At 39.0% G+C, this 19,365-nt stretch overlaps 1 pseudogene; it reads right to left on the bottom strand.

Annotated features, from left to right (window-relative positions):
- Window positions 1-5,474: 5,474 nt before the first annotated feature.
- LOC130679808 (centrosomal protein of 162 kDa-like) overlaps window positions 5,475-19,365 on the bottom strand; it is a 75,528-nt pseudogene continuing 61,637 nt past the window's right edge.

Below are 19,365 nucleotides of genomic sequence, written 5' to 3'. Positions count from 1 at the left end.
ACATTATGTACTTACAGGTCACTGTTTATCACTTTTCCTTTTTCAAGTACAAAGACCTATGACACTGAGTCCCCATTCTACCTCCAATTAACTTAAAAAGAATATTCTCCCACTGCCTTAATGGCAGCCAATTTAGAATTTCTTTCTCCATATATATCCTGACATTACCTTCAGCATTTTTAGAATGCCCAATGACATACTTAGAAAGCTAAAGTTCTCTGTCAGCTGCATTTCTGATGAATACCTTCCTCGGCCCACAGCTAGGCTCCTGAAGCCCACCTCTTGAACAATCTTTCACAATCATTCCTATTCTGTTTTAGATCCTGAGCTGGTCTCTGTCTTATGGGGCACTTCAAAAATGGTGTTGGCTCTCTGGGTACCCACCATCCAGAGGACTCCATGTAAGCCATCGCTGATCGCACACACAGGACCAGAGAAGCAGCGTAGTCAGTGGGGCTGGAAACACGGGGAGAATTTAGAAGGTACAATTTCCTCTGGGTCCTTAACCCAATTATTCCTCTACTAACAAGATCAAATTCTAAGGGACTTCATAATTTACAAATTTTTAACTCCCATTTTCACCACTAAACACAGTTGGAGACAAACAGGAAACTGCTGAGTACAAAGTAATGCTGTCTAACCTTGTCTCAAGCAACACTTGGCAATGCTTCTCATCCGTAAGAGACTCGTGTGGCATTCCCAGGTTTTCCAACTTTCCCTGCTCTCATTTCAAACCCCTCGTATCTCACCTGGCCCAGATACCTGCCTGTCATTCTCTCACAATCACCTCATCCATCAGCCCCACAGAGACCTTCCATACCTCCAGGGGCAGGTCATGGCAGCCACCAGTCTGACGTGACTTCCAGTCAGGTACAGTGTGTGCCTTTATTCCAAGGGCCAAAAATGTTCAATGTGCAAGCGTCCTTAATCCAAGCATCTCCATCCTTATTCAATAAATTGTCTTGTTTCCAACTTTACCAAGAAAAAGACCAGAGAAATGCAGATGCACTGGCTTTGTCCTACAGGTCCACGTCTTTCAGTACCTTTCCTGCCCACCCTTTCTCTGTAACGTTGACCGGTCTATAGGTTCTATCACTTGTGATATGCATGTGACCTCTTGCCTAACTATACAGGAGAGATCAAGTTAAAATTGGCTACCATAGATTATAAAAGAAACTGTAATCTATTAGGCAGAGAACTGAAGTTCATTCTATCTATTGGAAGAAAATTGAATATAAAATTATTTTATATTATTTTTAAAATATTGACTAACATGCTTTAAATGTATAGATTTTTAGCACATTTTTGTTGCTATCTTTTGTGGCATAGCACCTAAATCTTATAGGTTGATTTTTTAATTCCATTTTCTTACCAGAAATTCTTATTAAGAATTGAGTAAGTGAACAAGTAAATATATGACTATAATTACTGAAATAGTATCATAAATAGTATGCTTTTGTAGGGTTTCTTTGTACTTTAAATGGGATATCATCTAAAATTCTTTTCCTACTTACTTTTATTCATATTTCCTACTGTTGGGCAACATAGGGTGTATGGAACTATTTTGACTATCAAAAGTTTAGTGTCAGTGTATGTTCAAAACCTTCTCTTTTATCTTTCTACAGTCCTCAAAGTGAAACACTAAAGGTGAAAAAGTGAAGTGAGAGAGAAAGAAACTTGGTAATAGGAACTCAGGAGACAGCAAAGTTCACATTTTCCACCATCATGTTCTCGCGTTTTTAGCCTGAACTGTTCATTGTTCTTACACTTAACTCCTTAGTGCCTCCAAAAAAAAGGAATGTACTCCCACGAAAAAGAATTACCACTCTATTATAGAGCAAGCAGAGTTTTCATTTAAAGAAAGTTTGTCTCAGTTTTTATTAATGAAAATAAATGTAAATATTTGCATACTCCCTTTTGCCAAACTAATAGTCTGAGAGATGTTTGGAAGCCATTTAAATATTTTTCACTAAGTGGTACTAAGAAAAGATGAGTAATGTACATGTCTCTCTCCTGAAATTCATTTCATGCAAACTAGAAATAATTTTTTTCCAGTATAAACAACTTTTTCAGTGTTAGAAATGAAGTTCACAGAGCTTAAAAATTTTTCTTTGAAGAGGAAACAAAATTCCTCAAAAAACTGCTTTGACTGTATCAATTACTACTTAACCATTCATTCTCATAAAAAAACAACAACCATTTTCTGGTTCCTCCCTGCTTCCCATGTGACTCCTCTCCCTCTGTCGGAGACGCAGGAAGAACCGTGGGAGCCCTGCTCTCCTCCCTCCATTGTGACACAGGAAACAGTTCGGAGTCTTCATAACTACAGCTCCGCACACGCCAGAGTCAGAGCCCTGCCAGTGGCCGACTGAGCGGCTTTGGGAGAGGCTGGGAAGACAAATCAAGGGCAGTGCTTCAGATTGTATAATAGAAGCCTAGAATTTAAGCACACACATTTTCATATTTAGCACCTCTTGAAAGGAAAATTTTATAATAGAACTGCTTTATATTTAGATCGGTACCATCTCTGGTTGCCTTGTCTTGTTACAATCCTCTGAGGACACTCTAGAAATAATAGTGACACAAAAGCCTCAGCATCTTTTGCAGAGGGTAATATTCTTTGTACACAAAGATGTTGCAGCTGGCTCATCCTTACTTGAACCTTTGCTCTGCCTATTTTTAATATGTCCTTGCCTTGTGACTTTGTAATGAAAAGCAGATGAAAACAGGGATAAACATGATTTCTGTTAATGTGAAGTCCATGATGCTTGCTCATTCACTTTTGAACATACAGCACTAGTATGTGCTCAATAATTATTTGTTGAATGAACAGGGCCATTGTGTTCTGACCAAGTTAAGATGTGGTCTTCCTACCATGGCATTTTTGGTAATTAATCTTAAAAACAAACATCCCACACATCCTACTGAGACAGGGACCATGGATGTAGTCAGAGTGAGGGCGTCTGGAAAAAGCAAGGCAGGATAATTACAGTCAGAGCAGTGTGACTACAAGCGAGGAAACCCCCACCAAAACTCCATGTTAAACATTAAGCTCTAGAGTCTTTCTTCAGTGAGATCAGTTGATATTCCCCAGATAAAGGAAAGTAGCCCATGTTTTTATTATACTAATCATTTGTAATCATGTGTAAGATTCACTTTAGCCTGCTAAATGGACTTGATGTCTCATCGAGGACAAACATCCTAAGACCACTTTTAACAAGTCCACACCCCTAAGCCCTTTATCAGTTCCCCCAAATCCTCAACTGCCTGTAAATCCCCTGGACAACACCACCCTGGGCTCTCTTGTCCCCTCCTGGTGCGAGCCAGGAGCTCTGTCGTCTCACTGCATCTCTCAATAAAAGCCTCTCCTTGGCTCTCCTACCATGTGTGTTTGCTAAGTTCATTCTTTGACTCCACAAACAAGAACCCCAGCATCACTATTTTGTTCTTTTTGATACTGTTTCTTATTATAATTGTTAGTCTTATCTATCCTATAAATACAATAGACTTCTGATTTTTATTGCTATATATACTCCCAGAGCCATTCATTTACTTGTCTCACAAATACTTCTTAACAATGTACTAAATAAAATGCAGGGAGAACATAGTTCAGCCTCAAAGACTTTATAGTTTGGAGAAGATGTGAATGAAACCATCACATAATGTATTTTAGTCCTAATAAATCTTATGAAGGAAAAGTTCAGGTACTATGATGGCATTAAATGGAGAAAAGTGCTTTGACATTATCGTGTTCTATTGGATAGATGTCACTTTAGTGGGCAACTTTTACCATGAGTTTCATCTCTTATATTTTTGGATCTAAGCTTTGAGATAATTTATTAAATTTAGAAATCTCTTTCACCATGAAACCAATACATAGCTAATAGCTGTATCTAAATTATAAAAATCTATAAATTATAAACACTGATAAAATATATTTCTGATAATTTTATAGCTCATTCCAGTTGAGATGCTATTAGGCAATGCCTGGTAATCGAATTATTAAATAACCAAGTTGTGGAAAAAGTGAAGGTTCCTATGGAAAGGATTCTCACCTGGGCCCGGTCTGCTTGCTCACTACACACATGTGGACAATACGTTTGTTACTGACTCTATATCAAAGAGCCCTGCCCAGTGCTCTGGGCTGCTGCACAGCTGCAGGGCTGCAGGGCTGCAGGAGAGCAGAGGCTGGAGGGGCAGCAGCGCCAAGGACAGAGGCTGAGACGGCTGCAGGGCAGAGAGGCCCAGAGGCAGAGACCGGCTTGCTGCGTGCAGACTCGCTCTGAGTGGATGGGATTCTAGTGATTGACCCGCCACTGTGAGAATAAAGTCGAGCATAAGCCCTTTCACCCCAAGAAGTTCCCACTCTCATTTTTTTCTATGTAACTCTTATGTGGCTGTGATTGAAGCTTTCAGCAAACCTGGAGAGAAACATGGACCTACTATGGTTTAGATTAGAGGGGAGGAAATAGGGTAATTAGGGCTGGACAGGTGCTGAGAAGGAATATGTGTGTTTTCCATTAAAGAATCTTCTATAGAGAAACTGAAAAGAGAAGGCTAGAATTAGAAGGGTTCCTGTACTACTATCAATAACTTGGAGGGAATCCAAAACTTTCAAACTTCACTCTTCCCATCATTCATGCTAAGCCTCTCAAAACAGAATGGCTGCTGAATAGCTATGTAGCTACAATGTCTACCTTATTCTGAGTAAGATTACCTCTGTGGTACAACGTGCCTGCAGATCTTGAATTAGAGCCCTTAGTAGGTGTGGTTGGGAAAGGGGAATATGTTTTCACCTTCTTGGCATTTAGTCACAGATTCAGGATTTTTGCAACACAGAATGGGACTTAATAGTAGAGATCAGATTTCTCAGGGTTGTTTTGGTAGATACCAGTTCTAGAATGCTACAGGCTCACAAGTAATAGATGTGATCTGGTATCTCTGCACACAAGCAGTGGTGTCACCAGCAAGCCATGTATCCTGATAAAGTTTCAGAAGGGAAGTCCTATGGATGCATATGCCTTATAACACTGTGAGGGGGATGCAGGTGGTAAGAGAGGACTGGTAATTTCTGGAGCTTAAATCTTCATACAAGCTTTCCTATTCAAGGTAGCCTAAATGTGCCTATCTTTTGTTCTCATCCTAGATGCTTTGTGCAATGGCTAAGGACTGGGATATGGTTGCTGAGGTTTTTAGTTGTAACTAATGATTTTGACAGTGCTTATGGATCATTAATCTAAATAGAACTGAACATCTTCCATGAACACAGCTCCACAACAGAATACAGAATTCTCATCACAATAGGATGCATGTCCTTGGAGTGATCATCCAGCTGATGTTCGCACCTTCTTGTGCTTCAGTCCTGTTTGTGCTCGGGATGGACGGCCCGCAACTCTCCCGTCAGAAAGACAAAGGGAGGGATGGTTGTGGCTATGAACTAATAGCCTTGCAGATAAAAAATACACAAAAGCCCACTCAAATAATGACCAAAATAGTTTATATTATAACTTAAAATAAAAAATTGTCACATAAGAAATAGCAAACTGTAACTAATGCTTTTTCTATCATCTTAGGAAAAGGACATTAAAAAATGCTGGACAATAAGACATTAATTGCATTCCTTATATTTAACTTCCACATTTCACTTGCTACCCATAATTTCACCAAAATCGATTTCACCTGTCCTTTACAAAGTATTTCAGTTATTATTCTAGAATTGCATTTATTGGCATGTGGCTATTGAGCAATTGGATTGTGGCTAGTCCAAACTGAGATATGCTGTAAATGTTAAATACACCAGATGTGAGAGACTTGGAATGAATAAAAGAATGTAAAAATTCCATTTTTATATTGATATTTTAAAAAGATTACATAAATTACCAAAATTAACTTCATCTGTTTCTTTTTACCTTAAAAAGATAAATGTGGCTACCAGAAAAATTAAAAATTACATGTGGTTCCATTATACTTTTATTGGATAGCAACTGGGCCAGAACACTTGAAAACAAAAGTGGTCATATCTTTAACTTACTAGTATCTTTTATACTCATCATCCGCTTTTGGTATGGGATTGTAAAATAAAACAACAATCACACGAGTATGCATGCTTTTTTCTAATGAACGTATATTAGTTTTTAAGTAGAGAAAGTAAAAATGTTATGTTCTGTTTATAATCTTAGAGTTACAGACAAGGACTGCATTTAAGACACACAGCATAAAAGATTAAAACAATGAATAAATCAAATCCTCTTAGTGCTCGTAAAATACATTTTCACCTGATATCGAGTACAGACGGGAGGCAACTAGAGGCAGGAGTAGAGCTCCGAGGGAAAACACGAGAGCTCACCTGCTTCCTGTGCGGACGTCACAGGTCTTGTTAAGTCATCATGGAAGCTCTGCTACTCAGGGGACCGTCCATGTGACTGTGCACGCCACGTGCTCACATTCCTCCCCATTTCCAAGAGAAAGAGGAGCTGCTTTTCTGTCACGGAGAATTGGGAATAACATTTAGTCAATGATGGCTGCATATCTGCGCTTTCCTTTCCTTAGCATGTGTCAATAAACCTTACTGGTTCTAAGCATGGACATAAAGGGACCTGTCCATAAATGATTTAAAGTGTGACTGGTTTAATGATTTTCAGTAAGATACCATAGTGCTATTTTTTTCTTATTGGTTAAGGGCAATTTGTTTTGAAATGTTCCTTTTGTGTTAGTTGCTTGTTGTTTTCAAAACTTCCTTCGAAATTGGCACAATCCCATCCACCATCCATTCCCAAGTCCTCCTGTGAGGCCCTGCGAGTCTCTAGTGACACTCTGGTGCCCTCAGGGCGGCTGCCGAAGCAGCGGGGACCCCCGCCCCCTGCCGGTGCAGCTCTCGGAGGACGTCTAATACGGAGTCCAGCTCTGTGCGGAACTTGTCCAGCTCACGATTCTTCAACTGGGCAACTCTTTTCCACTTCTCGATTTCTTTGCTTTGTTCGGTTTCTACTACTTGCTGGGTTTGCTGTATCATCTGCAAATAGGAAGTCCCTTATTACCGTTAGAGTTCACAGTGGGGTTGTTATAGAAGATCCTCTGAAACTTGACTAAAGTAAAGACAATTTGACTACCACAGACATTTTAAATGACAAACTGCTGGGCTACATTCCAAAGGAAGGGGACAGGGACACCCCTGCCTCAGCCTGCAGGCTGGAGACACAAGGACTGCAAGGATGTTTGCTGAGTCCCTTGAAACAAAATAAGCACCAGCGTGTGCTTACATGCCCCCTACATGTAGCCCTTTCCTCATCCCGATAAGAGCCAGCCTAACAGGTCTGCAGTGGCCACTTCTGTGCAGCAACCACGTGAATGCCATCCACTGTTCCTTAAGTAACCCCTTAATGAAACTCATTTACTCACCAAGCTGGGCTAGTCTGAGTCACTTTTTGGCCTGTCAGTTCCCTCACAACTAAGGAGAAGGGGCTTCTTTTACATCTCCCCAGGAAATTCACAAAGCGGGCAAAGTACATTTAAGAGATTGCAAAGAGCTACAGTGGGACAGTGCCAACTATGGTAAACCAGTGACTGGTGTATCAGAGGAGGGCAGGGAGGAGAGGGCGCCTTATTAACAGGCTCCCCTGTGTCTGAAAAGGTTTGCAGGTGAAGAGGGTAAGAACTGGGAAATCTAGTATCCAATTCTGATACAGAGTTTTATAGTCTTTTTGAAAAAAGCATTTAAAGCATCAGAAAATTTTAATACCTTGGTATGAATCCAAACATCCCTAAAATGCTGTTCCTCCTAAAAATGGCACTTGAGATGCTGTCAAGATAGTTTTAACATACAACATATGCCATTAATGAACCACACATTATAGCACCAGAAATAATGGTAAAACCACATATGTAGCATCATCATGTGCCAGGCTTGGTTTTAAGCATTTTACATGTATCTAGTCATTTACTTTTGACAACATACTAGGAATAGATTTTATGTACTTATTCCCATTTAACAGGTAGGGAAATGGAGACACAGGTAAGTTTAAAGAAAATTTTTTTTGCCCAATGTTCACACACAACCCACAGGAAGCAGATTCAGGATTCACACCCAGGCAACCTGGAGAGTCCTTTGTCTTGACTACCACACTAGACCGCCTCGCTTATGCGGATCTGCTTTTTTCAACTGTGAAATGAGCACCCCCTCATTAAAATGAGGTTTAGTTTTTTCAGGAACCTCCACACTGCTTTCAATAGTGGCTATATAAATTTACCACCAACAGTGCACAAGCGTTACTTTTCCTCTACACTTTTGCTGATACTTACTATTTTTGTCTTTTTGATGATAGCTCTTCTAACAGGTGTGAGGTGGTGTCCCATTGTGGGTTTAATTTGCACTTTCCTAATGATTAGTAATGTTGAACTCCTCTTCATGTATCTGTTGGACATTTAGATATCTTCTTTGGAAAAATATTCAGGTCCTTTGCCCATTTAAAAATGATGTATATACATATATACATCATTTTTGGATATATACCTCTTTGGATATAGATTTATTCCCAAGTAGTTCATTGTTTATGATGCTTCTATAAATGGTATTTTTTTTCAGATAATTTGTTACTATATAGAAACAGTATGATTTTTGTATATTGATTTTGTATACCTTGCAATTTCACTGAATTTGTTGAGTAACCAAGTTTTTGGTGGAGTCTTTATGACTTCCAATATACAAAATCATGTCATGTGCAAATGGAGACAATTTTACATTTTCCTTTTCAATTCTGGTGCCTTTCACTTCTTTTTCTTGTCTGATTGCTCTGGCTAGGACGTCAAGTACTATGTTGAATAGGAGTGATTAGAATGAGCACCATTGTCGTATTTCTGATCTTAGAGGAAAAGCTTTCAAATTTTTACCACTGAGTATGATGTTAGTTGTGTCTTACTATATATGGCCTTTATTATGTCTAGGTACATTCTTTATATACCTAATCTGTTGAAAGTTTTATCATGAATGGACACTGAATTTTCTAACATGCTCTTTCTGCATTTATTGAGTAGACAAGACTTTTATCTGTCATTCTAGTAATTTTATGTTATCACATATACTTATTGGCATATGTTAAATCATTGTTACATCTCAGGAATGAATCACACTTGATCATGGTGTACAATCCTTTTAACATGCTGTTGAATTTCATTTGCTAATTTTTTTGAGAATTTTTACATCTATATTCATAAGGGATACTGGCCTCTGGTTTTCTTTTTTGGTAGGGTCCTTATCTGGCTTTATTATGAGGGAATGCTGACCTTGTAAAATCCGTTAGGTAATGTTCACTCCTCTTCTATTTTGGAAGAGTTTAGGAAGGGCTGATACTAATCTTTCTTTAAAAGTTTGTTAGAATTTACCAGTGAAGCCATTTGGTCTTGGATTTTTCTTTGTTGGGAATTTTCCATTACTGATTCAATCTCCTTACTAGTCTATTGAGATTTTCTATTTCTTCCTTGTTCATTATTAGAGAGTTTTATGTTTCTAGAACTTACCTCTGTCTTTTAGGCTGCCCAGCTTGTTGACATATAGTTTTCATTATAGTAGTCTCTTACGATCCTTTGTATTTCTGTAATATCAATTGTAATGTCTCCTTTTTCACTTGCATTTTGAGAGTTCCCCCTTTTCTCTTGGTTAGTCTAGCTAATGGCTTGTCAATTTTATTCAACTTTTCAAAGAACCAACTTAGTTTTGTTAATCTTTTCTATCGTTTTCCTGTCCTGTATTTAATCTTGGTTTCCTTCTTTTTGCTTTGTTAGTTTATAAGGTGTTAAGTTAGGTTGTTTGAGATCTTTCTTGTTTTTTGATGTGTGCATTTATCACTGTAACCTTCCTTCTCAGAACTACTTTTGTTGTGTTCTGTAAGTCTTGGTATGTTGTGTTTCCAATTTCATTTGTCTCAAAATACTCTTTAATTTCATTTTTAATTTCTTCTTTGATCCACTGCTTGTTCAGGAGAGTGTTGCTTAATTTCCATGTATTTGTGAGTTTTCCTCATTATTGATTTGTTTCATACCACTGTGGTCAAAGAAGGTACTTGGTATGATTTTCATTTTCCCAAATTTGATCAGACTTGTTTTGTGGCCTAACATACTATCTATCCTAGAAAATGTTCCATATGTGCTAGAGAATATGTATTCTGTTATTGGTGGAAATGTACTGTATATGTCTGTTAGGTCCATTTTTTTCTAGACTGTTGTTCAAATCCCACTATTGCTTTATTGATGCTCTGTCTAGATGATCTATTCATTGCTCAGAGTGGGGAAGTACCTACCATTGTATTGCTGTTCATTTATCCTTTTAGTTCAATTAGTGTTTGTTTTATATATTCAGGTACTCTGATCTGGGTGCATATTTACAATTATCTTATTGATGTACTGATTATCTTTATCATTACATACTTATCTTTTCTCTTCTTTTAGTTTAAAAATTTAATTTGCCTGATAGAACCATAGCTACTATTGCCTTTTTGATTACCATTTGCTTGAAATATCTTTTTCAATTTTTTCACTCTCTGTATGGTCTTTAAAGCTATAATGAGTCTTTCAGCTTTTCACCATTATGATGTTAGCTTTGGGGTTGTTGTATGTGGCCTTTATTGTACTGAAGTATATTCCCTCTGTACCCACTTTGAGTTTTTATTATGAGTGGATGTTAATTTTGTCAAATGCTTTTCTGCATCTATTGAAATGATAGTTTTATCTTTCCTTTTGTTAATGTGGTGTATCACATTGATTTACAGATATTGAACCATCCATGCATATCTGGAAGAAGTCCCACATGATTATGGTATGTGATCCCTTCAATGTATTGTTGAACTCAGTTTGCTAATATTAAAGATTTTTGAATCTATGTTCATCAGGAATGTTGGCCTATAATTTTCTTTTCTAATAGTGTGCTTGCCTGGTTATGGTATCAGGGTAATGCTGGCCTCATAGAATGAGTTTGGAATTTTTCCTTTCTCTTCAATTTTTCTGGAATAGCTTGAAAAGGATGGGCATTGACTCTCCTTTAAATGTTTGGTAGAATTCTGTGAAGCATTGTGTAGTCCTGTTTTTTTTTTTCAATTTAAAAAATACTGCTGCAATTTCATTACTAGCAATCTGTTTGAATTTTCTATTTGTTCCTGGTTCAGTCTTGGGAGATTGCATATCTAGGAATTTATCCATTTCTTCTAGATTGTCCATTTTGTTGGAATATTATTTTTCATAGCAATCTCTTATAAATGCTTGCATTTCTATAGTGTCAGTCTTTTTTCATTTTATTTATTAGTGACCCCCTTTTTTTCCTGATGAGTCTAGTGAAAGGTTTTTCTACTTTATCTTTTCAAGGAGCAAGCTCTTAGTTTCATTGATTCTTTCTATTATTTTTTTAGTCTAATTCATTCATTTCTGTTTCAATCTGTTATTTCCTTCCTTCTGCTAACTGGCCTTGCTTGTTCTTTTTCTAGTTCCTTTTGGTGCAGGGACAGATTGAGATTTTTCTTGTTTCTTGAAGTAGGTCTGTATTACTATAAACTTCCCTCGTAGAACTGCTTTTGCTGCACCCCATTTACAAGTTAACTATTTTTAATATTGTGTACCCATAACAAATTGATGTAGTTAAGGCTATTTTAATATGCTTATTTTTTAACTTTTAACTGAGAGTACTAAGTGAATTATGCATTACCACTATAACAGTAGAGAATCTGTCTTTGACAATGTTTACTATTACTATTCATTTTGACACCCACATTTATGATTTTACTGTTAAATAGCATCTTTTCATTTTCACTTGTTGACAATTATAATGCTTCTTGGTACAGCACTTATTAAGTTCAATCCTTTTGTGCTCCTCGGGGCCTCATGAATCTGGATATCCATGTTTTTCCCATTTTGGAAGTTTCATTATTACCTTAAATACGCTTTCTGCTCTTGTCCTTTTCCCCGTCTGGGATTTCTATAATGGGGATAGTTTGTTCTGATGGTGCCCCCAGAAGTTTTGTAACATTTCCTCACTTTTTCACTCTTGGCCTTTTTAGTTCCTCTGACTGGTAATTTCAAATGACCTTTTTTTTGTTAGGTCAGATCTTCTGCTGAAGCTGTCCTTTGAATTCCTATTTTGTCATTGTATTCTTCAGCTCTAGGATTTTTTATTTTTTTTGGTTTGCAGTTTTTTGTTGAACTTGTTTTTGCTCATGCGTTATTTTTCTAATTTTGTTTAGGAAGTTGTCTTTCTGAGTGTTCTTATAGTGCACTAAACTTCAGTAAAAGGATTATTCTGAATTGTCAGAACAGTCCACAGATCTCCATTTTGTTATGAATAGTTATAAGATCTTTATTTACTTCCCTTGATGGTGTCATGTTTACCAGATTTTTCATGACCCTTGAGTTGATATTTGTGCATTTAACTGGTCTCCTCTTCTGGACTTTACAAGTTTGCTTCCACAGACAGTCCTTTCCAGTCAGTTCTGCTTAGGGTTTTGGACAGGGCATGGCTGGTGGCATTCCTGGGCAGGTGGGGCTGTCTACTGGGGTCTCTTTTTTGGATGAGGCCGCTGCCTGAGCACCGACGAGAGGGGGATGCTGGCAGCTGGGAACAGCTGGGTAGGACTGGTAGCTTGGTTTGCTGCCCAAGCACTGCTATAGGATGTGCTCTACAGGTATCTGGATTCTCATCAGGCTTTCTAGTTGGGTACCACTGGTCACTATAGTCAACTTTACATGGGGCTAGGAATTAGTTTCCTTTCCCAGGAGGGGCAACAGAATGTGCCCCAAGGTAGGCACTTATCTTTGTTTGGGGACCCAAATCAAGTAGAACTGTGGACAAAAATCCCTGGATAGATGGTGTTACTAAGTAAATTGGGTTACTCTCCAGACAGGCAGACCTGTTGGCTGGGCTTTCGGCACAAATGCCATTGTAAACAGAGCTGTAGGATGGACTATGTGGCTTCTTGCTTGAATGGGGCAGGAGGCTGTATTCAGCAATAGACGGGATGATTAATTAGCTTCCCCGTCCAAGCACAGTGGCTGAACAGGCTCCAAGGCTGGCGAGTGCTGTTGTTTGGGTCCTGAATGAGGCAGACTGCTCGCTGACCCCCCTTACCAGACAGAGCCACCGTCTTGGTTCTGCAGATGGATGCAGCACTGGTTCTCTCTCTACTTTGATACAGCTTTGAGGAGGGCCTCAGTCTACCAAGACCTGAGTGGTGCTTGCATTAACCCCTGTGCCCCTTTTTGATCACAATTTGATGTCCTGTGGTCAAGCTTCACAGATTCTTCCTGAAATCCCTATAATTTGAGAAATGAGTGGGCCTCCTGGGAAGCAACCCATAATGGTGGGTGAGCGCAGTGTTAACCCTGGGCTCTCTTTTTTCCCACTGGAGAAACTGTAGGTTTCTGGGAGTCCCCTGTTGCAGTACTGTGCTAGCCTGGGTGAGGAGGATGCCTTCAGCATGTGGGCACTCCTCTTACCCTTCTAATGCCATCCTTCTTGGTCTCTCAAGTGGGTGCTGCAGTCGTACCTCTGTGTCCGGGATTGTCACAGGTGTGTCTTCTCCATGATACATGCTAGTTGGTCTTCTTGTGAGGGAGACTGAAGTCAGGAATGATCTATGAGAACATCTTGATGACATCCTAATTTAGCGTTTTACCATGTTGTATATGAAACACATCTATTACCTTCTCTATAAATGCCCTACAAGGATGTCCTACAAGTCCTACTACGTTTTTGCTTAAGCAAAGAAAAGCCAATTTTGTAGACCATATTGAAATTATATATTTAAGATAAACACGTATTTGTTGAAAAATCCTGTATATATTTTATAATTGTACTGTATACTATATAACTTACTTGTGTACATATTAGTTGTATTTATAACAAGACTATCAAACAATTATTGGTGATACAGCTATAATAAAGTATGTGCTTATAACAAGTAACAAAGATAATGTTAAACAAATTTATCAACTTATAACCATTTTCTAGAACAGGAATTACAAAGTCCTATACACATATAGGTGTGTCTGTTGAAATGGTGATGCACTATGATGCCTTAGTTCTACTAAGGCTGATGTTTTCTTGGTATTCCATGTTTTTAAGAGAAGTCCACAAATAAAAGTTTAAGAGTAAGAATGAGAAATCAGTTACATTAACTTCTTTGTTCTCCATTTTATATTTCAAAGTTCCTATAATGATGAAAAGCTAGAACTAGGGTTTCTCTGTGGACGTCAGGTCAACCATAAAGCTTTGCATGTATATGATATTTTTTATTTTCAAAGATTATATAAATTTATACTGTTATAGATGGAACATTTTTGTGTGCCCCCACTCCCATTCATCTATTGAAGCTGCAACCCACAGTGTGGCCACACTTAGGGTAAGGAACTAATTAAAGTTAACTGAAGCAATAAGGGTGGGGCCCTGATCAGAGTGCAGTAGTGTCCTTGTAAGAAAATGCATCAGAGAACTCTTTCTTTATTCCCCTCCCCCAGCCTGCAGTCCACACACATAGGCAGGGCCACCTGCAAATCAAAGAGGACAGTTCTCACCGGAAACTGAATCAGCTGTAACCTTGATCTAGGACTTATGGCCTCAGAACTGTGAGAAATGCTATTTCTATTGTTTAAGCCACCCAGTTTATGATACTTTGTTGTGGCAGCCCAAGCAGATTAATACACTGTTTATGTGAAGCTAATAACAGCACCAAGGCTAGCACCTAAAAATAAATCATGTCCTTAGTTCTGCTATTTTTAATTTCTATTAATTAAATTGTTTGTAAGTAAGTGCAGTAATCATACTACTAGTGGTAGGCACATATTATTTTAAATGATCACATTTTAATATAAATATATTTCTTACAAATATTTATTGAAATCACTTGAATATGGAACATGTTTTCCAAACAAAGCCCTGTTCCCAGGGTTTAAATGCCAAACTTTTTAAGTACCAATCAATAATTAAGAAAGAACATGATATAAGTTGCTTCTCTATTTTCCCAGATAAAAGGCATACCAATATTTAGGTATTTGAAATTTGAAGTCTTATTTTGTCTCAAAAGTTATACATTAATTTTTTTTATAAACTCAGCACCCAATGAAAACAATAAGAAGTTTTGCTAGGGATGACAATACTATAGCAAGCTAGAGATACTTAAAAGTGGCGAATTTCATAATACGTAAATGTGATTTACTACTTTACCTGTTGAAGTTCCTGCTCTCTTTGTTCATGTCTTATTTCCATCTGTTTAATTTTCTTTTCTAAGCCCATGAGATGTTTCATCTCTGGTGTATGGTTTTCTTTGGCTTCTCTCAATTCCTCTAAGAGTTTTGCTATCTAAAATTGACGTAAGAAGTAAATGAAAAACTATGATAAGGAAGTAATTTTTTAACAGGTAGTCTTAAGGGGTAAAAATGTTCATCACCTCTTCTCTGCATAAACTTCTCTAGATAAGAGGTTTATTGTTACAAAGGTATCTTGAGTAGTTAGAATAATTAATAGCTTTCATTCCATATATCAAGGAAGTAGAGGTTCATCCTAGCCCTGAAATGACCTCATATTCCAAAAAGTTTCCAGATGACTGGACTGCCTTCTCCCTGCCACATATACCAGGCTAGTTATGGCACTCAAAATGAAGTTGGGCATTTTTTTTGGTGTATTCAGCTTTGCCATAAAGTGTTTAATAGGCGATTACTTTTGGGATTAAATAACGCATTGAAACCACCCAACACACAGAAAGAATTTAAAAACTATGGATCCTTCTTTAGTCCACTCCCTATAATTCTATTTGCAATTCTCTTCTAGATCTTATTGCTATAATTTATAATAATTCACTCCACAAATAAATGTATGCGTATAAAGTAGAGATAATGAAGTACTGAACTCTTTCTTTGCTGGCTGCTGTTTAGGTCGTGAGGATGCAGAGACTAAAGACAGTCCCTGTCCTCATGGAGGGTTGGTCTAGTGCAGTACCTCCTTTTTCATACCATGGCTCACAGAGAAAATGGTAATATTTTTGGGGCACCAGGAGTAAAATGGAAAAGATGTGAGGAATCTCTAAATTGGGTTTAGTGAAACAATTAATTGCATTTTCTTTATGCTATATAATTATGATAATTTTGTAATTGTTAACATCAAAAGGCAAAGTAAAAAACAAGCAAATGAAAATGGTTAAAATGAACAAATTCAATGTTTTACCTAATAGCAATAATAGTAAAAAACAAAACAAAAAACACCACATACTTCTCCTAAGTAAGTTAAAAAAATGTGAAAATACAAGCAAATTAAATCAGAGTCAAGTCTAAATACTTTAAATGTGGAACATCCCCTGATGGCATCATCAGTGAAAAAAGAAACATGCAGATGTGAATTGGGATGGTTTGCAGAAGGGCCAGGGAGAGGCCTTACAGAACATGCTGTGGTGATGGGTGCCGGGTGTAAAAATCTTATATGCTAAAACAATGATTATTAAAAATTGTAACAAAACAAAACAAAACAAAACAAAAGGATTATTGAACTAAGGAAGTTGTCAGAAGCATTGTTATACACATACTGGTCAAATATCAACTTTTCTGTCAACTTTACAAAGATTAAAAAATGATTCTGAGTTTGTCACAAGAACACTTCCAGCTATTACTATCTCGTGATCCATAGGAAACCCACTCCTGGGACACCAGACGGGAAGTTCTAGTCCAGTGAGAGCAGTCGGATGGATATGAATTCTCATCGGGTGAGCTACTGTGGAGAGATGGGGATGCGGGAGGGACACAGAACCTAGAGTGGAGGCCTGTTCACTGGACGCAGCTATGTTTAAACTGATGCTTAAATGACAAGTAGTACTAAGTCATGACATTATCATGTGCTTGGCACTATGCTAAGTACTTTATACATGTTGTCTCAGTTACTTTTATTTATCAAACCTTACATTTATTGTCTGATTCCCCAAGTAAAGCATAAGCTCCATGACAACAGGAATTTGTCTACTTTGTTCTCAGTATTCCCACCACCTGTAGCTATGCATGGCAGAGAGTGTTTAACAATTATTCATGAATTAATTAGTGAATTCACCTTTCACTGATTATTCATTTGTAAATTACATAAATTTAGAAACTTGGTTCTAGACAAAGAGAAAACGTCCCTTCATTTGTACTCATTTGAAAGTAGCTCTTAAGAGTATAAAGTGGAATATTTTTAAGAAAATCCTTGTAGTTCAGTGAATTTATTAGTTTCTGGAGGTAAATGGGCACACAGACAAAAAATGCATGATCAAGAATGCTTCCTGCTACTTGATACTACAGAAAAACTTATATGGTACCAAATGGCAACAGCCTGAATGTCCAACGGGAAGGCACTGGTAAACTGTAATTGGGAGCCTGGGAGCTAGAATCAGAGGCCCTAGATTCTAATGCTGGCACTTCTACGTATTGATTGGTAAACCTCAGACAAGTTATGTCATTTTTTGTAGTATCAATGTCTTCATCTATAAAAGGAGAATAACAACAATACTTTTGGGTTATGCTGAGAAGCACAGAGCACTTCACACAGTGCCTAGTACATACTGAACAAATGTTTATTATTACTATTTGACTATTATACAAATGTATAGCAAAAGTGGTAATAAAGATATATTAGATATGAAGATGGGATGGGTGTTGTCACGATGGTGACATAGGTTATTCCTGCTCCCCTTCACAAGAACAGCTAACAGCTATTCATGAACAAGACACCACTACCAAGAGAATCCTGGAACACGAGGCTGGGGCTGAAGCACTCCTGCACCAGCCCGACCAAGACAGGCCATATTAGAAAAGTAGGAGCAGCAGCTGCATGCTGCCCACACCGCTCCTCCGCCAGGCTGGTGCACACCTCACCGACAGAGATCTCCCGAGCCTGTGGCTCCTCCAGGTGGAAAGGAGAGCCCAGGATGGAGATCCAGCTCCACAGCATGTGTGTTACTTCCTGGAAGCCCCAACTCTGGTCTTGCCCCATGGAGATTATGGGGAACTCCGTGAGGACTGACTACTGGGAATCTGACTGTGATGGAGAAGTAGGGAGGGGCTGGTGACAACCCTGGCACTGGGGTCATGGCAGACTGAGTTCCATGGTAGACCTGCAGCACCCGGACAGCGATCCCAACTGGCAGTTTTGCTCATGTGTAGAACCAAGTCAGTGGTGCCGTCTGACAAGGTAGTGGGGTGAGGGTGTAGGTCTCCTGATCTGGGTCCTTGAATGAAGAGATTTGCCAGCCCTGGCGCCTGGTCTGTACCCTCCCAGGCATGTGAGCTAAGTCATGGTCTGGACCACTTCTAAGTGACGGTCGCAGCCCCACCCGACCAGGAAGTTGATGGAGCATCTGGAAAGCTGGGTAGCCCAGCGACACTAGAGCGGAGTGTGGAAGTCAGAGCTGACAGTCTGCAGAGCAAAGCCAGTGACCTGTCTGCCCAGGGTACTTAGGCTGCTTGGCTGGGACAGGACCACAGACAAAGAACCTCACTGGTATTGGAGCTGGGTCTCCCACCGCCTGAACCAGGAAGGAGACTGACTGAAGGCCCCGCCCACTGCTGCGTACAGCTCTCAGCCTGCCGGACCGCGGGGTCCAACCGGAACACACGGGAAGCTGTGCAAACCTGCAACAGCCCTGCTTACAAAGGCACCTGAAGAGAGCACAGACTCTCACTCACTCTGTCTGGCCAGAGAATTCACGGCACAGGTCTTGCCTGGTTTGGGTCTCCAAACACCGAGCTGAGCAGGCCTTGATGGGGCCCATAACCCCACCTACTGCTGAATATAACCTCAGTCATGAGAGGCTAGTGAGCCTGACCGGAGAACTCAGGCAACCAGCGTTTTCTACCAGTGGACAAAATCCAACCAAGAATTTCACACTAGGCCATCCTCCTCCTGCCTCACTTTGGCAAGGAACCGAGGCAGAAATCTCACCCAGCTGTGCTCAGCCGGCACCCCACTCACCCAGCCTGAGAGCCGGGGCAGTGGCCTCACCCAAAAACAGGCCCCCAGGGCACGCTCCTCCTGCCCAGGAATGTTACCAGCAGACACACCCAGAAGCCCAAACTGAGCCGACTGGGAAGAACTGTCTCTGCCAAGTCAGACCTGTAACGTATTAAAGAGAAGACTGGTTTCTCAAATATGCAGATAACAAAAAAGGAATCAAGGACCATGAAAATCTGGAAACCGCCATCAAGATAAGTAATAAAGCTCCAGGAATTAACCATAAAGAAACGGACATCTATGAACTATCAAGGAACTCTTAAATTTAGAGAAGAACAAGAACATAGAGACAACTAAACAAAATTAGGAAAACAATACATGAACAAAATGACAAGTTTTACAAAGAAATCAAAACCATCAAAAAC

The sequence above is a fragment of the Manis pentadactyla genome, chromosome 12, assembly GCF_030020395.1.
Source record: "Manis pentadactyla isolate mManPen7 chromosome 12, mManPen7.hap1, whole genome shotgun sequence".
Lineage (NCBI taxonomy): Eukaryota > Metazoa > Chordata > Mammalia > Pholidota > Manidae > Manis > Manis pentadactyla.
This window is presented reverse-complemented; position numbering and strand designations above follow the sequence as displayed.